General features: G+C 39.2%; 1 long non-coding RNA gene across 1 annotated transcript; it reads right to left on the bottom strand.

Moving 5' to 3' along the window:
• Nucleotides 1–2620: 2620 nt before the first annotated feature.
• Nucleotides 2621–7097, bottom strand: LOC137479268 (uncharacterized). Its single transcript, XR_011002116.1, has 2 exons — nucleotides 5088–7097; nucleotides 2621–4586 (listed from the first exon to the last, which is right to left on the bottom strand). It is a non-coding gene; the product is annotated as an uncharacterized lncRNA (long non-coding RNA).
• Nucleotides 7098–9384: the final 2287 nt, after the last annotated feature.

The raw sequence follows: 9384 nt of genomic DNA on the forward strand, positions 1-9384 counted from the left end.
GTTTTGGCTGAGGCTGCTGGAGAAAAACCAACAGATAAAACCATGATTCCAAAGTTTGGTTGTTTTTTGGTTTTTTGTTTTTTTAAAGAAGATCTGAATCTCGTGAATAAAACTATGTCTTTGCAAAAAAAAAATATTAAAAAGGAGGAATGTTTCTCCTGTAGTCAAGAACCTTCCTTAATGAGATCCAGACAGATTTACATTTTCTAAAAGCACAAGACTTTGGGTTTTTTTCCATTTAAATCATCAACTCCTGCATAAATTACATTTGTAAGACCCATTGGCTCCAATCAAAGGGTATTTAAGAGTCTGGCTGAGTTATGAAAGGACCAGGTAAGAGGAAGTGGAAAAAACGCAAGCTATAGGATATCCATTAGTAAGATGACTAATATTACTACAAATCTGATTTGCCATTTCTTTGGTTTCTTTCATGGAGATTTAAAGATAATTGTAGCAAGCATTCAGGAAGAAAAACTAAAAGAGAGACAAATCCTGCAAAGAGAAGTCATATTTACAAATGCTCAATATTTCTTCTGGCTTATTGTAAATTATTTATGAGGTGCTTTTCAATATTAAAATTCTTCATTAGTTTATTGGACACATGGTCAAGATTAGTAATGAACTAATTGTCATAGAAAAGAATTTATGGCTTACAGTCTCCAAAAAATCAGTAGTTTGGCTTCTGTGGGTAAAAATGAGGTAATGTAACAAAGTCCTGACTATGAGGAAACAGTTTTTTAAATCACAGACAAATAAGATTAATGCTACATCCCATGCTGTGCTGAAAGGGATATCTTGCATGGTTAAAATATATTTAAAAACTGTCTAATTTCCTTGGGTTTTCCTGTTTTACCTTTTTTTTTTACATAAATGTTTCCTGTTCCAATAATATAACTTTTTCTTTGTCACATAGCTTGAATTTTCCTCAGCTTCAGTTATGAAAAGAAATTAGTTGAATTCTCTTTTCTAAAAGCCAACTTCTCATTGAGATTTCCACTTAGCCAGCAGTAACACTAAACTCAGGGCTGGAAATCAGGACATTGAGGACAATATTGTATAGGTTTTTTTCTTCTAATTGATGGAAACATTTCTAGTGCTTTTGTTTCTCAAAATCTTGGTAAATTTTGTCCTTGAATTGATCTGGCAAATTGGTTCAAAATGAACTTGTAGGAAAACAGGAGCTCTTTCAGGGCACTGTTTCATTTCAATACATTTTCATATCATTTTGCTGGTTTGGACAAATACCATCATTTAAGGCAGTTAATAACAGATCTGTAGGCAAGGCAGATGGATCTCTGTAAAGCAAGAACTCCCCTCACTGGTTGCTGGACCTCTTCTTCAGCTTTTGAAAAACTTTTACAACAAGTTTCAGCCCAAAATCCAAATCCAAAGCAAATATCAAAAGGCTTAATTCATCTCTTTGGCTTGCTTTATATGTGTGTTCTGTTTTAAGCTGGTTGTTTTCCATCTGGTCACAAACACTAGGGCCTTTTTCAAGTTGTGAACACTGGGAAATCTGCAAAAATTAAAACTGTATATCCAATTTGAATTTTTCATAATTTTTTATCTGTAATTCCAGGGCCAGAAGGTTTAAATAGCCTCATGAAAGCATGAGGGCCCCAGCTTTTTTCTGTGATTCACCCAGTTTGGACATCAGAGAGCACCTAAGTCAAGAGGTTCAGACAGAAAATACTAATGGATAAACTGTTATAAATGAAACTTCACTGTGACATATTGGAGAATCATATGTTGTAAACTGGAAAGAGTAGGAGGGGATTCAGCACATGGCAGAAAAATGCATGCTTATGTGAAGAGAAGCTCCAAAGCTTTTCAAGTTAGTTTTGCTTTATCTGTACATGCCAAGAAACACCAGACCAGGCAATCTACGCTTACTAATTTTCACCCTATTAAAGAAAAGAGGAGAGGAAAAAGGGCAGTACAGTTTTCTTTGGCAGCCTATAGCACCGTAGGAAACATTTTTATACAGATGTAAGATGCTGTTCATGAATAACTGTTTCAATTTTAACAGAAGGAGCTACTGGGGTAACCTCCTGCTAGAGCTTTCCTGTTCCATCTCAGACATGAGAGGCAGTTGTGCTGTGCCACAGCCAGGCTGCAGCCAGGGTGACACTGGCTCTCAAATACTTTTCTGCTTGTTTGCTGCTTGCTTCCAGAGCACTTCTGCCTAATGTCACCAGTTTTTTTGTAATCAGAGCCATCTTTTTTTGGTTACTTAAAGGAGAATTTCATCCCCAAAGCCCCACACTGATGTCCTCTGTACCTCCACAGCTGTCATGCCACCAGCTCCACTTCAGGGCAGTGACTACTGATGCAACAAGCAGGCAATTCCTACACCCCCACAAAGTGACCAGTTGAACCAAAAAAGCCTCTTGACTATTTTACCTTATGGCAAATTCAGAGACTCTGACTCTCTGTCATGTTCACAAGACCTAACTACTTCCCCATAACTGTCACAACCTCTTTAGCATTTGGAGAAAATTAAACTAAATGCAACATGCCAACATCAAATACTCAAAAGACAACTTTTAATTTAATTACTGTAGACATAGAAAAAGGAGTTCTTTAAGGAAGTCTGTCAACTAAGAGCTATATATAACTCTTAAGGAATTCCTTAGTGATTTTCCTAAACAGATTTTCTTCAAAACACATTTGATTGCTGCACAGGGTAGAACTATTGTAAAATCGAAGAGTTATTTTTCAAAAGTCTGATCTGACGTGTGATGATACCAGAGCAGAGAGTTAATACACATCCCTTAGTTTGTCATATTGATCTGAGAAACATTACTGGGCATTGAGAGCCCATTTTTGTATCTACTGAGAAAAGGGCCAGGATGAAGTGTTAACTGCTGGAGTTAAAGCTCTTTCAATGATTTCAGTAAGCATTTTTCCAGATCCGAAGCCTTTCTATTAAGTTCAGTGCTCTTTCAGTCAGGGCTGTGATATCCATTGAAGCCAAAGAACAGCAAAGCTTGTCTGATCTTTTTGAGACTCTGGTTTCAGTTAAATAACCCAGTGGATGGACCCTTCTCTGAATTAGCATTGCAGAATATGTGCCAACAGAGAGGGGACTACTCAGCTGAGAGTTATCTGAGAGTGCTCCAGAGCAAGGAACCCAACAGACCATGCAAGCTGCAAGCAGCCCCTGCTTTTGAGCTATTACAAAGCAAAGCAACTTTCCAATCTTTCATTTCTTTCCACATGTGGATCAATTTATTTATTCTTAAATTTAAATTCCTATTATTTATTTATGAGTTTCTATATTAAAATGAACAAAACATTACCTGATTTAATGCTTAATTTTTTTAAGACCAGCATTACTTTTATTGAATGACAACTCCAATGTGCGCTTCTGTGAGCATTAGCAGAGGATCTGGGAAGAGACATTCAGAGGGATTAATTCAGAGGTGATAGTGTAACATAAACTGAGGAAAAGGACCCACACAGACTCTGTGTTAAGGTAAACCATAAAAAGAAGGAGCAGAAGAGGAAAAGTAGTTAAGTGAATGGTATGTAGCACCTAATCTAAAGCACATTTATCTTTCCTTCAGCACACACAAAACTTTTGCTAGTTTCTTTTTACAGTTACTGAATACTCACATTATCTGAAGTTAAAATTTCCTGTGCAGGGCATTAAAACCTTACTAAGATCTTAAAAATAGGCTTCATAATAAAAATATTTAATAATTTGCAACCTACACCAGCTCTTACACTCCTACTACATTCACCACATTTTCTACCATGAAGAATATCATGAATGTATGTCGGCCACAGAAATACATTTGATGTACTTATACCAGAATAACAATGCTTAATTCCCTTCTTACTACTTTGGCTCTATTTCCCATTCATTGGTATCTTTGCTCAGCAAGTCAGCTTCTGAAATACAAATAAATTTACTCATTTCTACAGCTGTGAAAAGATTTCTGAAATATGGAAAATTTCAATAGCTCCTTCATTCAATCACTTACTTAAAAAAAAAAACCTCAGGATTAAAGAAATCCAGGGAAAGAGAAAAGATTAACCTAGAAAATACAAACCAGCAAGTAAATAAATCTGAGCTTCATTGTCACTTCTCACTTCAACAGAGGATTCCTACAAGGGCCCGGCCACGGTGCTTGAGCTCTCACAGGTAGGACAGGGGTCGGCATGGATCCCCAGTGTGCACAGCAGCCCCCGTGCCATTAGTCAGGGCCATGGTGCAGTGGTTCCAAGGAGGAGGAACACACAATCTGACACAGAACCGCATTTTTCTCTCTGCTTTCTTGCAGTTACCACACGGAGCGCCGGAGTCAGAGCTGCCATGGCACCGTAATGGAAATAAACGACTCCGCAGAGCCGGCAGCGGGAGGTGGGAGTGGGAAGCATCCTCATCCCAGCCCCAGTGGCCACGTAAATCTGTCCCTGTCAGGAGAGCTCCGGGAGGTGCTCGGCACCCGCCGCTCCCCGGGAGTCAGTGAGAGTTCAGGTGCTTACTGTGTCATCAGGCCTGACCTTCAGATGCGACATGGCCAGCACGTTTGTTTTCCCACAGCAGTGATTGCTTCAGTCAATTATTATTGCCCATCCTGGAGTGCAAACACATAAGGGCTTGATTTACAGTGCAAAATATACATCCTGAATTTACTTCCTCTTTTGTTTTTGGTCTGCCATAGCATATCCAGCTTAAAGGGATGACAGCAAATTACTTCATAGGTAAATATATCTACATATGAGGAAGGATAAATATCAGTCATTCAGGGCATCCTGAGATGAACGCTCCATTATAGCGTTGGATGTGTTGCATCAGATGTGACAATATATTTAAAGGGTTTTCCATTTTGTTTTAAAAGTGCTCTTTTTTTTCTGCTCCTACCTGAAAAAAATCATTAGCAAATTTTTTGATTTGGCAATCTAACCATTAAATCCAGTTTAGCTCAGATTTAAGATTGTACATTCAGTTCTTTAAGCAATGTTTAGGTATTACCAATAATACTGAAAGATAGATGAGACAGCCTCATGGTAATACAGCTTTTAACCTTTCCTCTCCTCTACCATGACGGGGGAGAATTACAGTAAATGATGGTTACCTTGTCTGCAGTATGGACAATTGATTTGACCTCACTGCATCTGATGCTCTAATGGACTTCGTGGCTGAATCCCTGGAGATATAAAATATGTCCAAGTGAATTGGGGCAGGTTAAAGAACGGACCTGCTTTTCATGGCTGGCTCAAGCTGTAATAGATCTCCTGGTTGTTCTGAGAAGAAGATTAAAAATGATCAATATCCAAATCATTAAAAGAAAAGTGGTGGCTTCTGTAAATCTACCTTAGCTGTATTTTTTCCCCTGCTGAATGCTGTGGGGAGAGTCTTTGTTGGTGACATGAGTTTCTATAACAAATGTTTGTTTCTGTTCACTTTCTTATAGCATAGTCCCTGTTATATTAAGAATCAGACACTCAGGTGGCCTGAATTGGCATTGTTTTCCTGAAGTCATGCTTGTTTACACCATGAGGAATCTGGTCTTATGTTTAGTTAATATAGATAAAATGCCAATACTATTATGTTTCTTGGACCAGCAAATAAAGCCAAGGACAGATTTCAGAGAATGATGGCATCTATAATAAGTGAACGTCTTTACAGGTCCGCTAGCCACAAGTAAAAGGCCAAAAATAAAGGTCTCATTTAGGGAGAGGAAAACAAAAAGATTTGCCTTGGCTGCCCTGAGCCCTTCATTTCACAAAGTGTAATTCAACATCTTGTTTATCCCTGGCTACGCTCTCTCTTAACAAGTATGTTTGTGCTCTTTTCCCAGCAGCCTTCCAAGAGCTTGTGACATCCCCCAACTCAGAGACCTTCCTCTCTGCTCACAATGTGCCAGGCAACTTCAGTGGGATTATATACACCTACATTTCCTTCACTTCCTGGAAAAGCCAAGCCTTAAGAAGACAGCTGTACAACAGTTCCATAGCTGGCACACACACATTAGGTAATTATTTACTACACTTGGAATCCAAGAGAGCCCCAGTCTTTAATCAGCAAAGTCTGACACTGTTGGGATCTGATATTTCTATTTTTTAATTACAGAAATAAGAGGTAATCCCAGAGTCTGTATTTGAAGATGCAGTCTATTTTCCTAATTTTGAGAAATGTAAGGATACAAGAATTGGACTGACCTAGCTAGCTCTGTTCCATTAAATTGAGTGAATGTGAGAAATATTCTATTATGAAGAAAAAGGTTTCAACAAATTGAAAAGGTTTCATTTTTCTATCCAGTTGCTTAACAATGTTTACCTTTTGTTTTTCACACATTGTTTGTTTAAAAATATGGATGTGTAACGCCAGCCTCTGTAAAGAATATTTGTTTATCTACATGTGTTGTCCTGCATGAAGAAAAGTAAAGGCACTTTACAAGCTCTTTGCTTCTTTCTGGGGTTGTCAGTGCCCTGTGGCCTGGGCTGAGCTGAATGCCTCACATCCACAAGGAGAAGAGGGAACAACTGCTGACCCTTGCATCCAGCTATTCTTGTAGCTGGAAACATTGTCAGGGGCTGCAAGCATCAAGCTGTCTGAAAGGCCAAAGTTGAGCACTACATTATTGGAGTAGATGACATTTTATTCTTATTCTGCAACAATTCTAACAACTTCGAGTCCCTTGCTGTCCCTTTATGAACACAGGTGTCATTTTGATGGGGGGATAGCCAAAATGACAAGAAGGTGACCTGTCAGTGAACTCTGGAGCAGGTGAGGCCTGTCAGCTTCTAATTTGAAACTGGTGTCAGTCCTGAGGAATGGCTGGTATAATCACATTTGTAACTGATCCCTTATAAACTCTGCAAACATTCACAGTGTGCCTGTTATGAGTAATATGAAATTAACAATTCGTGTTTATGACACCAGACACCAAGAGAATCAAGGAGATTTCAGTAACAGGATCGGCTCCGTCGTTCTTGCAGAGCACAACCCCAAACTGCCCTAGTCACAGCCAAATGACTCTGTGCTTATGTTACAATAGGCATTGTATTTATTTTGAAGACAAACTTTTGTAACTAGGTGTAAAGTGAGGACCTAAGAACTAACATGTAGTTGAAATTATTTCTCTCAAGTCCAGCCCTTAAGATGTGTATGATTTTTAAGTTGAAGTGTGGGACCTGACCAATCACACACATACTTGAATGTCAAATTTTCTGTATAACCAAAGGGAAGGCTCTGTGTAAATCTTATCTCTCAGACACATAAATTACCAGCTGCATGAATACTGCCATTAAGACATGCAGACAAGTGTAAGGGGTGGGGATAGGCAGGATGCCCGAAAGAGATGGAGGCACAGAGAAAACAAGACATTTGTTCACTAAGTAATTTATCCTTAATCTATCTTCACTATAGCTGAGCAAGAATGAACACCACAAGTTAGGCTGTCAGACTTCCTCGCTTCTCTGGCATCAGGAAACTTTTTTTTTCTGCAAACTAGACCTTTTCTTCCTGGTTCTTTGTTACATTATCTGTAATTTTTTTATTAGGAAAAGTAAAAATTGCACTATGTGAGGTTAGATTTGAATTAAAATCAAATTCAAGTATGAACTTGAACCCCGACCAAATTAACAAAAGACAGGTACATCTGCAAGTAGTCCTTCTGGGGACAATGACAGCCCCAAACCCAAGAGGAAGACTAGGGTGCAACCTCACATTAATTTTGAGTGTATGAGAAAATATAGGAGTATTTTGTATTGCTGCTACCTGAAGCTCAAGAGCTCGTCCCATGCAGCTTTAAAACACACTAGAAATAGCTGATAATACCTCTGAATCTTGAAAACTTACCAGCCATTCTCCACCAACCAAAAACTCACCTCAGAGTTTCAGCCTTGAATCCTGAGGCAGGGACTACAAGCTGTGCTCATTGCCATTGATGCGGTCTCTTCTGGACACATAATAAAACAGCTCACTTTAAATCTGATGTACAGCACAATTTTTTGGGTGTCTGGATAGGGCACATAAAACCTTGATAAAAATGCCATCCATTCAGAGCTTTCCTGGAATCCAATGAAATATGTTTTTGTTTTCCTCCTACTTAAATGGTTGTAATTCAACATGTGGTTTAAATACAGGAAATGAGGACAGTTTGGGCTCTTTGGTGTTTAGGGTTTTTTTGAAACCAGTCAGAATTTGTGTACACTAACTTCAAAGAGTTTTTCACAGTGACCAGAAAACCAAGTGGGGAGAGGGAAAAAAAAGAGCAACAAACCAACTAGGTTCCCTTCTGAAAGGAAAGGTAGAAAGTAGAAGAACAGGACAAAAAGCTTTGCTGAGCTGTTCAGAGTAGACCCTGATCTTAAGCCTATTCCCCACACACAGAAAGGAGCTACAGAGCACATCTGTTTTCAGGACGTAGCTGATGGTATTTTGAGCACTCAGGTCCTGCACTTTCCCCTGACCTCACAGCACTACTTTCTGTTAACACAATTACTTTCAGGCCATCCTTGGTTCCCACCAGCTTCAGTTTTGAAATTAAACAAAATTAGTCCTTTCAATGCACAGGAATGCACAGGAGCATTTAAAAACGGGCGAGATGAAGGTAGGGAAAAATGAGATTATAAATAGATATCCCCATTTTCAAGTCTATTCATCTGTGTTACATTGGGGTAGAAAGAAACAAGGAAGGCTGCATCAAAAAAAAAAGAGTTGAGGCCTTTGAGTTTGCCTCTATGTCATGCTGAACAAAGAGTAGCATCACCCGTTGGCTCATTGCATGGGAGATGACTGTGCACAGCTCATTCCTGTGTCTGGCTTGGATGTGTGACTGGTCCGATCTCACCCAGCTGTTCTAAATGCTGGCCTACGATGTTTTCTCCCTGACCCACTGAACTTATAATTAGCTCTACAAAATGGATTGGCAGAGTATACAGACACCACAACCCAAAGACTTAGAAACTACTCTGCAAAGTAGGTCCAAACCTTTCCCCTGCTTGATTCCCTCTCAGGCTCAGTGACTGTTATTTCACAACTCACTGCACTTTGCTTGCTAGAGGGCACCCATACACAAATCCCCAGCCATGGAAGATTTCCTTTTTTCCTATATACAGAAAGACCACCCCATCTGGGAAACTTTCCCCTCAAAATCAATCCATTTAAAAGGTAAGTTTAAGTTTCTGTGACTCAGTGTTTTCTTTAAAAAAGAGAAAAAGCATGTTTCAGTCAAAAACCTGTAATCAACTCGACCTGAAATAGCAAGGTTTCTCCTGCCTTTGGCTGCGTGGCAACGCATGTGCAGCCCCAGGGAATGCATCAGCACCAATGCAGTGACCCAGTGAAAATCCTGGAAGCAGGCAGACAGTATGAAAGTCATGCATTAAGGAATGTTTGTGTATACTGCTGAGGCAAATTACAGA

This window comes from Anomalospiza imberbis, chromosome 9, assembly GCF_031753505.1.
Source record: "Anomalospiza imberbis isolate Cuckoo-Finch-1a 21T00152 chromosome 9, ASM3175350v1, whole genome shotgun sequence".
Taxonomy (NCBI): Eukaryota; Metazoa; Chordata; class Aves; order Passeriformes; family Viduidae; genus Anomalospiza; species Anomalospiza imberbis.